Genomic DNA, 13,293 nt, shown 5'->3' with positions numbered 1-13,293 from the left:
CAGGCGCAGAAGGCTGGGCAGGATGTGGGCGGTGGGCAGGCCCGGAGACTGCTGCTCTTGGCCTGACTCTGGCATTGGCTTGGCGTTCGGCTGCGGGGGAGCCGTGTGTGGGCTTGTCCCTGGGCAGCTGGCCTGCCTCCCCAGAGACAGGAGCCACAGGTAGGCTGGCTCGCCCTGGCCCAGCTGTTAGTGTTGTGGAGGTGAGGTGGGTTAAAGGGTGGAGGGACCTCCCCGGCCCTGAAGCAGCACAGGGAATAGAGAATGCCTTTATCCTTGCCAAACCTTTCTTCGCTTGCCCACCCACTCTGTATTGCAGTCCCACTGTGTGCCAGACGCAGGCCCATCAGAGGGTCTGTCGAGCTGGGCATCTGCACCTGGTCTGGGACCAATCCGGGATGGGAGACCCTCCCAGAGCAGGGCTGTGGGCACCTCCAGCTCAGCCCAGTCCTGGCCGAACCATGTCAGATGCTTTTTCCCCTCCTCCTAGTCCTCATTTCCCTGTGGTGCCAGGACATCTGGCCCCAAAGACAGAAACTTGTATAAGGTTCAGGTACTCAGCCCTGGTCTCGGACTTCCCGGGGGTGCCGGGAGTAGACTTCTGGGTGCCACGTGGCTGATGTCTGCAGGGGAGGGCACTGAACAGTGTGGAGGCCACTGGGCAGGCAGAGCAGAGGTCTGTGGCTGTCCCCGTCTGCGTGCGTGTGTGGGGGACGTGGCTTGTGCAGCCTGCATTTGGTGGTGGCTTCCAGGGGCAGGAGGGCCTGGGTGTTCATGTGTGACTATGACTATCTGTGTGCACACTGTGACAATGTCTGTGTGCTTATGTGACTGTGTGCGTGTGTGCACATCTGTGTGACTGTGGATGGTACTCGAGCCTAGGAGTATCGCATCCGTGTGAGAACCTGTGACTGTGAGTGTGTGCAGTGCGTCTGTGTGAGTGCACCTGTGTGCCTATCTGTGTGTGTGGCCTGTGCCCCTGGCGCTGGTGTGGCCCAAGCCGCCTCCCGTGGCCTGTTTTCCGGCTGCCCCACCCTGCTTCTCAGTGAGTGTTGACTCAGGGAGGGACGGGCAGGCTTCGTTCAGGATTTCCTGGTTGGGCAGAAGTGGTGTCTTGAAAAGGGAACAATTACGTCCTGAAGTGGACACTAAAGGGTCTGGGCTGTGCAGCGCTCCGTGGTGTCCAAGGCCCTGAGGCCGCGTGCGGCCCCCCTAGGCTGGGTTTCCGGAGGCAGCTGCGGAAGAGCTTTGCCTCTGAGAGGGGCCGTAAGATGTGCCCTGAAGCCTTTCCCCAGTGCTCCCCCCAACAGGGCCACATGGGTTGGGGCTCTGGGCCTGGTTGTCCCCTTACAGCCACGGAGGGGAGATTGGCACAGCTTGAGGGAAGTGGGGCTTTCAGTGTCCCCAGGCACCGACTGTCCCCAGGTCCCCGTCCAGACTGGGCCAGGGTATCTAGTCCCCAACCCACCGCCCCACACCCTGAAGCTTGATCAAAATCTAAGAAGCCCCAGGGGAGCTCCACCATGTGGGGGGCCCCCAGAAGTGCTCAGTCTCTGGGGGTGGGGCAGGAGTATCGGCCCCGCCTGCGCTCCTGAGAAATGCAGAGTTTGGGGCCGTGCAGGCCTGCTGAGTCAGCCCCTGGGCTTCTGTAGGGTCCCCTCCTGGAGGGGAGTGGGATGTCTGAGAGGGACATCCTTGCTGTCACTTTCTGAGAGGCAACAGGTGACCGAGCTACCTCCTTCATCACCCCCAGAACCCTCGGTAGCTTGTGTCCTGAGGTATGCTGAGGGCAAGGCTGCCCAAGGGCTGAGAGGCTGAGGGGTGGGGCTGAATCCGGAGACGGTGGGCAGCCAGCCTTGCCACCTCTGGGCACTCCTTCCTCAGGCCTGGGCCCTAATCTGCAGGACAAAGTGGGGATTTGCAGTCCAAAGGCTGCTAATAGGGCCACGGCTCCTCTGTCAGCACCCGCTCAGGGAGAGGGAAGAAGCTCTCCCCAGGGCGAAGGGAGCCGCCTGTCCTGGCTCGTTCGGGGAAGTGGCGGGGACACAGCCAATGATGAGGAACTCAGTGGTTTCCGAGCAGGGTCAGGACAAGTAATGGCCCTCAGGGGGGTCTCCGCGGAACCTCTAGTGCGGACGGTGAGCTCAGGCCCAGAATGTGTGTCCCCCAGAGACACTGCCCCTACCCTGCATCCTGCCACCAGATCTGTCTGCTGCCAGAAGATCAGGCCTCACCCCTTGCATCCATGATGACCCTTTCCCTCCGAACAAGGACTCCGTCACCCTGTCTCCATCCTGCTTTGTGTGATGGCCCAAAACCGGCCTCTGACAGATGAACAGAGCCTTGGCCCCCCCCCCCACCACCGTTCTTCCACATCGGTGCCCCAGGCCTAGGCATGGACCTACCCTGAGTTGGGGAGAAGGGTGTCAGGGTCCCTAGGAGCTGCAGAGAGCTAATGCCTTTTTAAGCTGAGGGGAGGGGAGAACCCCGGGGCGCCCCTGTGCAGGGTGCCAGTAGGGGGTGGTGCCAGGCTCTGGTCTCCGGCCCACACCACCCTGGGCAGCCACGAGTTAGGCGGCCGTTAATAATTAACCTGAGGACTGGGCCTTGACCTCATGGGCCTCTGAGTAAACAGGGCTTTTTGGCCAAGCGTCCTTAGCCTGTTGGGACCTGCTGGGCCCCTCGTGGCCTCTCTGCTTTCTGCCCCTTGACCTTTTTTGGCCTCATGGTCCAGGTCTCCCTCCCCTCCTTAGCTGGAGCAGCGGCTAGTGGCCTGGGCCTCTCTGACTTCCACTCTGCATCAGCCCACCACCCATTCCTGTCCTGGCACCTTATTCTCACTCCGCCCCACACCTTATTCTCACTCCGCCCCTGACCCCCACTCCATGGTCTTTGAGGTGGGTATCGCTTCTTAGACTGGGATTTGCTGACGAGTGTTTCAGCTGCAGCCTCAGCATCACTGGGGTTTGTGGACCCAGGTGTCCCCAGCACAGTCTCAAAAGCCTCAATGCTGAATGGCTGTGGCCAGAGCCAGGTTCGATGGGATTCTTGTGCACACTGTCATCTGGGACCTGAATCCACTCTCTGGGGCAGGCAACATGCCCCTTGGGCTACCCGGAGTGCCCCTGTGTAGACAGTCAAGATTGGCTGTCAAAAGTCCCACGTTCAAGCTCTAGCTCTGCCCTAACTGGCTGTGTGACCCTGGGCCAGTGCCCTGACTCTTTGGACGTCAGTTTTCCCATCTGTATGAAACAAAATGGCACAGAAGTCCTTGGGCTTGCCAGCTCCAGGATTCTAGACCTTATTCCACCTTGGAGTGAGACCAAGGATAAGAACTTGTCTCACGTGTCCCACACTGCCCCCCCCCCCGTAATCAATTAAGGACAGAGTCCTCTGGGTGGGCCCCATGTTCCTGGCTGCCCAGCATCCACACCTCCTCTAGGGAAGCCCTGATGTTCTTTGGGGAACCAGCCTTTCCCTTCTCAGACCTCATGGCTCGACCAAGGCTGCCCCAGCCCAGGGCTCTGGAGTGGCTCATGTGCTTTGGGCCAGGCCAAAGGGTGTCAGCTTTGAGACTTTTGTTGGAAATACTGGGAAAAATTTTTTTCTTTTCCCTAGGGGGCAGGAGAATGGGACCTAGAAGCTAACTTGATGAGCCTGTGGAAGGCAGAGGAGCCCAAACGGAAGCAGAGCTCGGAGATGGACATGGATTCCACAAGCGAAGTTCGGCTGTGCCTGAAGCCGCTCCGCCCTGGGCTTTTCCAAGACGAGTATTGTTAAGTTCCTTTTCTGCTCAAACCAGCGTGAATTGAGTTTCTTCTCTGATTCGCAGTCCCACATCTGAGCCAGGCAGACCATGCAGAGAAGATGCCACGAATGCACGATAGTTGCAGGTATACATACGGCTAAGCACCTACACAGAAAGTGTGAAAGAAGAACAGGACCAGGGAGGAAGCCCGGCTTCAGTGAGAGGCCAGGGGACGGCTGGGCCAGCCAGGTAGTGCCGGGCAGAGAACATGGTACCTGGGCCTTTGGAAGTCAATGGCGTTCTGGATGAGGGGGTGGGGGGCAATGGGTGCGCCTGACAGGCTGGAGCTCACTGACGAGGGGGAAAGGTGAACGTGCTTGCATGCACACACAGACACGTGCACATGCAAAGCACACACACACATTGAGGTGCCTGCAACAAACGTTCTGTGGCGGCTCTATATGAGCCCTTAGAGTCCCTGTCCACTGCAGAGGCCTGGAGCTGGCTCTGCATGGGGGTGGGTCCAAGGCCACTGATCAGTGGGTCCCCCTCCACTGGGGACTATGTGGATCCTGGGAGTCCAAGGAACACCAGGGTGTGGCTGCCTCTGCTCCACCATGGGTGGGAGGGACATCTGGGCATTGGGAGGAGCAGGGACTCAGCCCCAGTTGGTCTCCCCGGGGCCTCCAAGGAAGGTGACCTCATGGGCCTCACAGGGCTGGGCTCGGAGAGAGGCCTCATCCGGGGGCCCAGGCTGCCTTTGTGACTCTGTTCAGTGAGGAGTCCTAGAGGCAGAGGGCCTTTGACACACAATTCACACAACACATGCACGCATACCCACGTGCGCAGGGGAGGCATAGCGCACGGATGACCCCTCACCTGTGTGGGCCCCAGGTGGTGCGGGAGGGGGCCCCCTCTGTGTGGGTAGTGAGCAGGGGCAATAAACAGGGAGCCCCATGTCCATCCTGTGAGACTCCTAGGCTGAGGCCTGGAAAAGCCTCTTGGCCAGCAGAGGGACCAGCTGGATTGGGGGCCTCCCTCAGCCACACCCCTGATGTGTCTGCTCTATTCCTTTCCTTTTCTTGCCTTGGCTTTGGCTTGTTTCAGCCCCTTCCTCCTTTCTGGCTCCCTCCTGGCTGACTCCTGGCTCCCTCCTGTCTCTGTTATTCTCATTTTCTGTCTGCTGAGTAAGGGGTGCACCCAACTGAGGGGGCAAGCCAAGAGCTCAGGCTCAGGGCCTTTGGTTGCTCGGTTGTTCGGCACAACTCTCATCTGTACACTGCTCCCTGCCCCGCTTCCTCTCTCTGGCCAAAGCCATCTTGCCCTTTGCTCTGGAACTGCCAGCACCCTGGAGGGGCCACTGGCCTCGTCTCCTCCCCCAGCCTCTGCAGCTCCTGCTCCTCCCCCTAGGCTGGCCTGCCGGGCTGCGGGGAGGCCACGGAGCCAGGACATGTGTCCTGGCCCCAGGCAGAACCCTTGCTCTGGCCGCAGAGACACGCTGGCCAGTCCCAACTCTGTCCCCTGATATCCCTGGAGGCCTGAGTGAGGCTCCTCCACTGGGCAGCTTTGATTCCCATCCACCTCCAGGTTGGGAAACTGACCTCAGTTTGGAGAAGTCCACTCTGAGGGGTCCCTGTGGAGGGGCTCCAGGCAGAACTGAGGTCCAGCCAGCAATGAAATGGGAAGCAGGACCCTGTAGCCTATCATCCCCCTCAGTAGAGCCTCAGGGAAGAGCCTGCCCTGGAAAGGGTAGCAGGAAACAGGGACCATGGCTGCGGACCTGGTCAGGCGGGGGCAGACGCAGGGCCCTCTGCAGGGTACGGGGAGGAGTGCCTTGCAGTCTGGGCAGCCACTGTCCTGGGGGCTTTTATTATGCTCACTGTTGCCCTCCAGGCCTGGGCCTGCTGGTGCCCGCCTCCAGGAAGCCTGCCTGGCTGGACTAGAAGCCAGAGGGGCCCAAACCAGTGGCCTTCATCCTCCTCAAGCACCTTGACAAGGATTTGTCCTAACACACTCATTAGCCTGGAAGTTGCAGGGACAGGGCTGGGCCATCCACTCTTGGAAGACCCCATCTGCCACCCGGCCTGCCTGGGCCTCTGGATGGCATTGGTCAGTGGGGGCCAGGGCTGCATGGAATGTTCTCTGACATTACATCTCGGAATCCAGGGCAAGCCCCCAATTTCTGATCACCGATGGGCTGGTTTTCAAGCAAGTTTTCTCACTGGGTCCAGGGCTGCCAGTTGCTATGGCAGACGAGCCTGGGCAGGGTCAGGAGGTGCCAGGAGCTGGAGAAAGACCGGGTGGGGGCAGCAGTCAGTGTCCACAGTGGTGTCTGGCTACCTGGGTTTGCACGTGGCTGAGCGTCTGACGGGTGTTTTTCCCTCCTGGAGTCTCAGCTGATATCTGGAGTGGGGACAACCTCCCAGGGCTATAAGGTACAGTGGGTTAGCGCCCAGCCTGCTGCCTGACAGGCATGTAGCCCTTAATCAATGTAGCTGTTAGCCCTGTTCAGGCCAAGAGGCCCAGAGGACTAGGGAGTTCGGGTCATTTCTGCAGACCTGGGCAAGACCTGCCACTGGGCAAAGGGAAGCATCCTGACTAAACGTCCCCGCTCCTGGGCCCCAGCGTCCTCAGGGCACAAATGTGCATGAGCACACACACACCTGGCTTCCCTCCCAGGACCCAGCCACCTGCTGGAAAACCAAGAGCTGCATTTTCAAAATAATGATTAAGAATCAGCATTAACTATTCAAATCGAAACTCCCCAAACCCTCTGTGGGGTACCCAGCTCCTCTGGAGCCTGTGGGTAAAAAGCTCTTACCATAGTGGAAAAAGTAGTCTGCTGGAACCGAAATCTTCCTCAATTTAGCTGAGTCATTTTCTTGTGGTTAAGGAAGTTCAGGTCACCTCTGGCCCTTCCCCTGATGAGCTAGCCTGGGGGACCCCAATCTATCCTCCCCTCAGGCCTGCCTCCAGCCAGCTCCAGGGCCCTCCCAGCACAGCCCTGACAGGAAGGGTCTCCCTGACTCCCAGCTTCCAGAAGCTGGTTCCTGCTCCCAGGCCGGTGTCCCAAATGCTGGAGAACCTGGAACCAGGGCCCAGCGCAGAGTGAACCGTGGGTGACAACGGAGAAGCGGACAGACCCGTGGCCCTGGGCGGTTCTAGGGTGCTGTGCCCTAGGTGCCCACAGGCCCACTGTTGTGAGCTCCCTGGGGTTTGCTGCAGCTGGGGGTGAGGTCCGTGACTGTCCCTGATCCGAGGAGCCTACACCTGTCAGCTGAGACTCCTGGTCGAAGAGTGGCAGCTTCCTGCTCAGCCTTGGCTTCCAGTGCGCTGGAAGCTACTTTTGGTTGGTGCTCCTATCTGGCTGTAGGTTGCTGCCCCTCCCCATGAAGACCCTTGGGAAGCTTCCAGAGGGCATCCTCCGGAGTGGGCGCCAACTCCACTGAGCAGGGAGGGATGACCCGGGTCACCTGAGCGCTGTGTGGAGAGACTTGCATGAACCCAGAGGCAGCAATGGCTGGCAGGAAGTGGAGGCGGCTCTGTGGGCCGCGGGTCCTCCAGCTGTGCCTGTGCCTTGCACCAGAAGCAGGGATCTCCCAGGGCTCTCCACAGGGACTCTGGGCTTCCAGTGGGGCCACTCTTCCCTGGCTGTCTGGGAATCAGGAGGAGCCCTGAGGCTGCCCGGCTCTCTGTACTGGGCTCCCCTCAGGGGTCACGGTCTGCCTCGTACTTTGTGTTCTGCTTGAGAAATGGGGGTGCGGATACCCATGGCCCAAGATTGTCAGCAAATTACAGGAATGGCAGAGTCAGAGGGAGAAAGGAGACCAAACGGACAGATGTGTGGGTAATTGAAAGCCTTGATGTATTTGGGGCATCAGAGCCCAGATCAGTCCCCCGTGGGGTCCAGGGGCCTATCCCAGCGAGGTGTCCAAGGTCACCCTATAGAACTCCCTTAGCAGGACACCAGGGTACAGCGCAACCAGTCGAACACTGCCTGTGGCCCAGAAGCTGTGGAGAGGGCCCTGGGCCGGGCAAGGCTGCGAGGCTGGGAGTGAGTGGCAGTGCTGTGGGGGCCAGAGGGAAGGATCAGGGCACCGCGGCAGATGCCGGGGAGGCCCACCTCCCTGAGGGCCCCTTGGCCCTTGTCAGTGCTCAGCGGGCGGCCCCTGGCCCGGCCCTGGGAGCTCTGTCACCCAGAGTCATCCCACACCCACTTGGACCGCGTCCTCCCAAGGCTCTGGCAGCCAGTGTTTGGGAAATTAGGTGAGGGGGGCCTGGGACGAGGGTGAGGAAGGGAACTATTTATGTCTAAAAGTCATCTTGAGATTTTCAACATATTTTTTATTTTTCAAAACAAAAGCCCTATACGTTGGGGGGGAGGTGTGAGGGGGGGAACCTAGCTTTGTGGGAAATGAGTCAGACAGCCATAAAATGTGTTTTTCTGAGCTGAGGGGATTATTTTACATCTTGTGGCCTGAAGACACTGAGAGGAAGCCTCCTCCCGGTCCCTGGCAGGCTCCCTGCTCACCAGCCCGGGCCGCCCCTTCCCCGCGACCCTGAGCTGAGGCTCTTACCTCCCTAGAGGGGGGAGGACCATGGCTGCTCCCCTAGGCCTTGCCTCTCACCCCCCCAGGTCTCTCCCCTCTTCCCGCCTGACCTCACCTTCATTCTTTTAGGTAGGAGTGAGGCTGTGAAGGGTGGTGGCCTCATGGTGCGTCCTGGCTTCACCACTTACAGTCCACCGATCTGGGGCAAGTCCAGTGGGCCTCAGGGGGCTTCCTACCCCTCTTCTGATGGACAGGCAGGTGGAGGGACCACGCTTCACCTCCCCTGCTCAATAGTTGACAAGATGCAATGAGAGACTTAGGGATGTCGCTCATTGCACGTCACTCTCCTAAGTGTCTGTATGTCACTTTCTTAAGTGTCAGTAAAGGGGTGCTCGGTGAAGGGGTTCCTCCCTCACCGTCCAGCAGCACCCTTGTGCGTAGGTGAGTGAGGGGCACAGCGGACAACCTTCCTCTTTGGAGCCCTTCCCGAGCCCAGGTGGCAGGAGCCTCTCCTTCCCCCCTGTGGCCGGCGTCTCTCTCCTGAGCAGCTTGATCCCAACTCTGGTCAGTCCCAGGGAACAGGAAGCACAGTCCCCATCCCGGTGGCAGGAGGTCTCAGGAGCGCTAGAATCCAGGGGCTGTAATGAACAGGACCTGGGGGGCTTCGCGGTCTCAAGGAGATAAGAGGCCCCTGATCCTTCATCTTCCTCCACGCAGAGGCTCAACCCAGAGCTTCTTTGAGGACCGCCCATTGCTGCGTGTCTTCCCCGCCATCCGCCTCACGGGCTAGCACCACGGACGCCGTGGCAAGGCTAGTGCCTGTGGGGGACACCCCTAGTAGCCTGAGGTAGGGCAGAAGCTGGGAACCAACATGGGGCCCAAATCGCATTAGCCAATTTCAGACACTTGCCACCTCATTACTGTGTCCAGGACCCAGGGGAGTGCCTGACACTCAGTGCACATTTAGTGACTGAAGGAAAAGCCTTGGTTGTGTGACTCCCCTGTCCAAAGTCCTCCATTGGCTGCCCATGGCAGTTAAAACACGTAAATTCTTCATTTCTTCCTCTGCCTTACAGGGAGTGTGACTGCATCATTTACTGAACAAGAAGAGACACTCTCCGAGACAGTGGAAGCAAACCAGGACTGTCCCAAGCAAACTGGGGCGCGTGACTACCCGCAGGGGCCCTTCTATGGCCCCACTTCCCGAGCCGCCGGGCTCATCGGGCCGCACCGGCCTCCCATGGGAACTGCGCTCTGTCTGTCTTTCTACCTGGACAAATCCTTTGAGCGCCTGGATCTTCCTCGCAACTCTTGTTTCCACCGAACACTGCCTCCCCGGGGCTTTCCCTGACCCCCACCCCACCAGGCCCCAGCTTTCCTCTTCCTCCTCCCTTGCAGAGCCCCCAGCTCGGAGGCAGGTGGGGAGTGAGCCCACAAGGTGTGGGAGCACGATTCTCAAGCATCTGTCACCTTTCAGTAAATACTTGTGTTCCCAGCTCTCACCTCCCAAGTGAACATCAAGCTCCAGGGGGAGGTGGGGAGGTGAGAGGCGGAGGAGAGGGAGGAAATGGAGTGAGTGGCAGGCAAGCGAGTCGGGGTTTTTCTGGCCCTGAGTGACAGACACACAGCACTGGCCCACAGAGTCCACCCGGAAACCAGATGCACTCTGACCCCAGTCGCTCGGATGCTTCTTTTAGAAGTATTGGGAACCTGAAAGGGCCTGGATTGGGAAGCAGCTCCCCCAGGCACCCCTGGCAGACACAGGCACAGATTGTGCGGGTAGACAGAAGACACCAGATATGTTTACAAGTTTCCTAATTGCCTCTGTCCTCTCTGATACTGGGGCTCTATAAAATTGTCACAGCCGTGGCTGTCATTTGGCCCTGGCTCGCTGCGCATGCATGCGGGTGTTTGTTTACAGAACGCAGCCGGCAGCAGGCCTTCATGTGGGCTCTGACCCACCCCTCTGGCAGCTGGGAGGGGCTGGGCCCCCTCCAGGATTCCCAGACAGATTTGCTTCTTCAGATTCTTTAAAGCAAAAAAACCCTGAGTATTGGTGATCACTCAGAATCTTGGCAGAAAACTGAATTCGGCCCTGCTGTTTCTAGTGAAGGCACTTCAGCAAAGGGACTATCCATGGGGTGTGACCAGGGCTGAGAGAATCGAGGAGGGTGCCGAGGCCCTGACAGCAGCGGTCACCACCACTGCGGGCTCCAGGGGCGAGGTGGGCATCAGTGTTGCACCCACGAGGACTGGGTGCGTGGAGGGCAGAGGACAAGCTTCCTGCCAGCGGCTGTGGTCTCAGAGACACGCATATGGGGCGCTGAGCAGGCAGAGAGCAGAGACGAAACTCTCCAACCCTTGTCTTCCTCACCTCACTGATCTCCTGCTGGTGCCTGCCATTAGCCAAACCAACAGGAAGCTGGGAGTGTGGGGGACCCTCAGTGCGCCCCACATGGCCCAGCTCTCAGGGCAGGGCGTCCGAGTGGACTGGACCTCAGTGCAAACAAAGAATAACCAGTGTGACTGGGTACAGCATTCTGGGCTGATTTGACGGCCAAGTTTGGTGGAAACTCTTCTTCTCCTATCCCCTAAATCTCTCTTGAACCCACCCACCTCTGTGCCACACAGGTGTTGCCCACCGTGACGTGCCCTCCACTCTCCAGTGCTCTCCATGGCTCCTTGTGCTTCTGGCACATTGACCAAAGTCTGAACTTGTGCAAGTGTGACAGTGTGACCCAGCTGACCCCTGGCCTCACCTCTCACCCTCACCCTTGCCCCCTGCTCGGCTCCACTCCTTGTGGTTACACTGGACAGTTTTCAGGATCCAGAATGTCGTGTTCCTTCCTGCTGCTGAATTTTGTATATGCTGTTCCCTCTGCCTGGTTCTTTTGGCCTGACCCCCAGCTATTTATAAATAAATCTCTCCAATTCTTCATATTTCAGCTTAAAAATCACATTCTTAAGAACAACTTCCCTGAGCCCACAAAGTGGGCAAAGGCTCCCTTCTCATCCCCCCAGTTTCTTTACTTCACCATGTGTGTCACGGCTGTAATTAACGAATCGACGGGCAAGGCTCTGCTCATTGTCTGTCTCTCTTGAGAGATGGTGATCACCACGAGAGCCTGCTCTGTCTGTCTGGTTTGCTGCTCTGCCCAGCACAGAACCTGGCACATAGTAGGTACCCCCAAAACACTTGCTGAGTGACTGAAGAAAGAACTTTCGGCTTCCAGTAACAGCAGGCTAGATTATCTGGGCCTATCGTTGCACTGAAAACAACTAAAAATGATGAATAAATTAAATATATATAGCACTAAAGACATGGCAGTATAAAAGGAAATTGACAGGCCAAAATCGAGAGGAAAGACATCCAGAGAGGTAAGGAAGAATAGAAGCCACTTTTTTTGATCTCCAAAAATTTGAATTTTCAGATGAATACCATATGATCTCACCTTTAAGAGGAAGCTAAACGACAAAACAAACAAGCAAACAAAATAAAAACAAAGACACTGAAACAGAGAACAGGGGGACAGCGACCAGAGGGGAGAGGGGAGGGAATTTCAGGGGGAAAAGGGGAGGGATTTACAGGAACTAGTATAAAGGACACATGGACAATAGCTAAGGGGGTGGAAATGGGAGGGAGGTGGGGAACATGGGGGTCGGGCTGGGATGGGAGTAAAAGACAGAAAACTGTACTTGAATGATAAATAAAAAATATTTTTAAAAATTTTGAATTTTGTTTAGGCAGCCTGATGGAATGAGAGAGATGGAAAGCCCAGGTCTCACACAGGTGAGGCCATGTAATAGGACATCATCTCACACTGATGTGGAGCTCCAAAGGGCCATACCCACAGGATCAAGGTGAATCAGAAGTAGAACCGCTCTCACGTGATCTTGCAATCTAACTTTCATCTCCTGGGTGGGTTAGGGGACCTCCAACCCTAAGGTTGAGTAAGATGATCCTGGACTAGCAGGATTCCTCTCTGTTTAGCAGGAGAAAAAAGTGCTTCCTAGTGAAAGGTACCGTTTTCCTGAATCTAAAATTTTTCTTTCGAACAATTTTTCCAACACGATGACCAGCACATAGTCAAAGATGATCAAACACACAAGAAAATAAGACACTGTAAGTTAAAACTAGGATAATCAACAGGAACCAGAAATAGACCCTTAAGAATTAAAATTGTTGCCTAGAAAAGAACTGTGCACATGGCGTTTAAAGAAATGGTGTGCTTAAGATCACTGTAGGGAATGGGAATCTATACAAAGTGACTATGTAGATCTGAAAAAAAGCATCAAGTTGAATCTCTAGAAATAAAAACTATAACAACCAAAGCACAATGGACAGGTTTAACTGCAGAGTAAACACAACTGAGAAGAAGATGAAGAAATCCGAAAAGGAGTCAGAAGAAATGATTACAATGTAGCCCAGACAGACAAAAAGAAGTACAGAAGGGATGGTATGAGACAAAGAGGAATGAAGGTCCAACACACGTTCACATTGTCCCCGAGGGAGAGGAGAGAGGAAGAGGGCAGGAGCAATGTTTTACAGATTAATATGGGAGAATTTTCTGAATCCAGTGAATGACTGACTGAAGGCATGCACCAAACCATTTGCTGGTGAGTTGTCCTTTGGTGATATAGCTCCATGTTTCGGAAAACCTGGACCCAGTCTGCTATTGGCCAAGGGCCATGATGTTGTACAACACCAAATTCAATGTAACAAAGGACACACAAAAAAAGGTGGAAAATCACCCCTACCATCTTAGGAACCATTTGGGCAGCCCTGAGATGACTGGACCTGCGTTTTCCTGTTCCCCTTTCCCTCCCACAGGCCTTAATGACCTGTCACTGGGAGAGCAGAATGCCCTTCTCCAGGGTCCCTCCACAGTCACCTGGGGTGCAGTGGCATGGGTGGGTGGAGTGAGAAAGTCACCCGTCCCACCCTGATGCAGTACTAACAGGACACCCTCCTCCTACACACTGTGTCCCTTCTCTCCT

General features: G+C 56.7%; 1 long non-coding RNA gene across 1 annotated transcript; it reads left to right on the top strand.

The window, feature by feature from the left end:
• Positions 1 to 3: 3 nt before the first annotated feature.
• On the top strand, positions 4 to 11,809 carry LOC119044682 (uncharacterized). Its single transcript, XR_005081662.2, has 3 exons — positions 4 to 159; positions 3,616 to 3,890; positions 9,372 to 11,809. It is a non-coding gene; the product is annotated as an uncharacterized LOC119044682 (long non-coding RNA).
• Positions 11,810 to 13,293: the final 1,484 nt, after the last annotated feature.

The sequence above is a fragment of the Artibeus jamaicensis genome, unplaced genomic scaffold (assembly GCF_021234435.1).
Source record: "Artibeus jamaicensis isolate MK-2021 breed Jamaican fruit bat unplaced genomic scaffold, CSHL_Jam_final contig_589, whole genome shotgun sequence".
Taxonomy (NCBI): Eukaryota; Metazoa; Chordata; class Mammalia; order Chiroptera; family Phyllostomidae; genus Artibeus; species Artibeus jamaicensis.
This window is presented reverse-complemented; position numbering and strand designations above follow the sequence as displayed.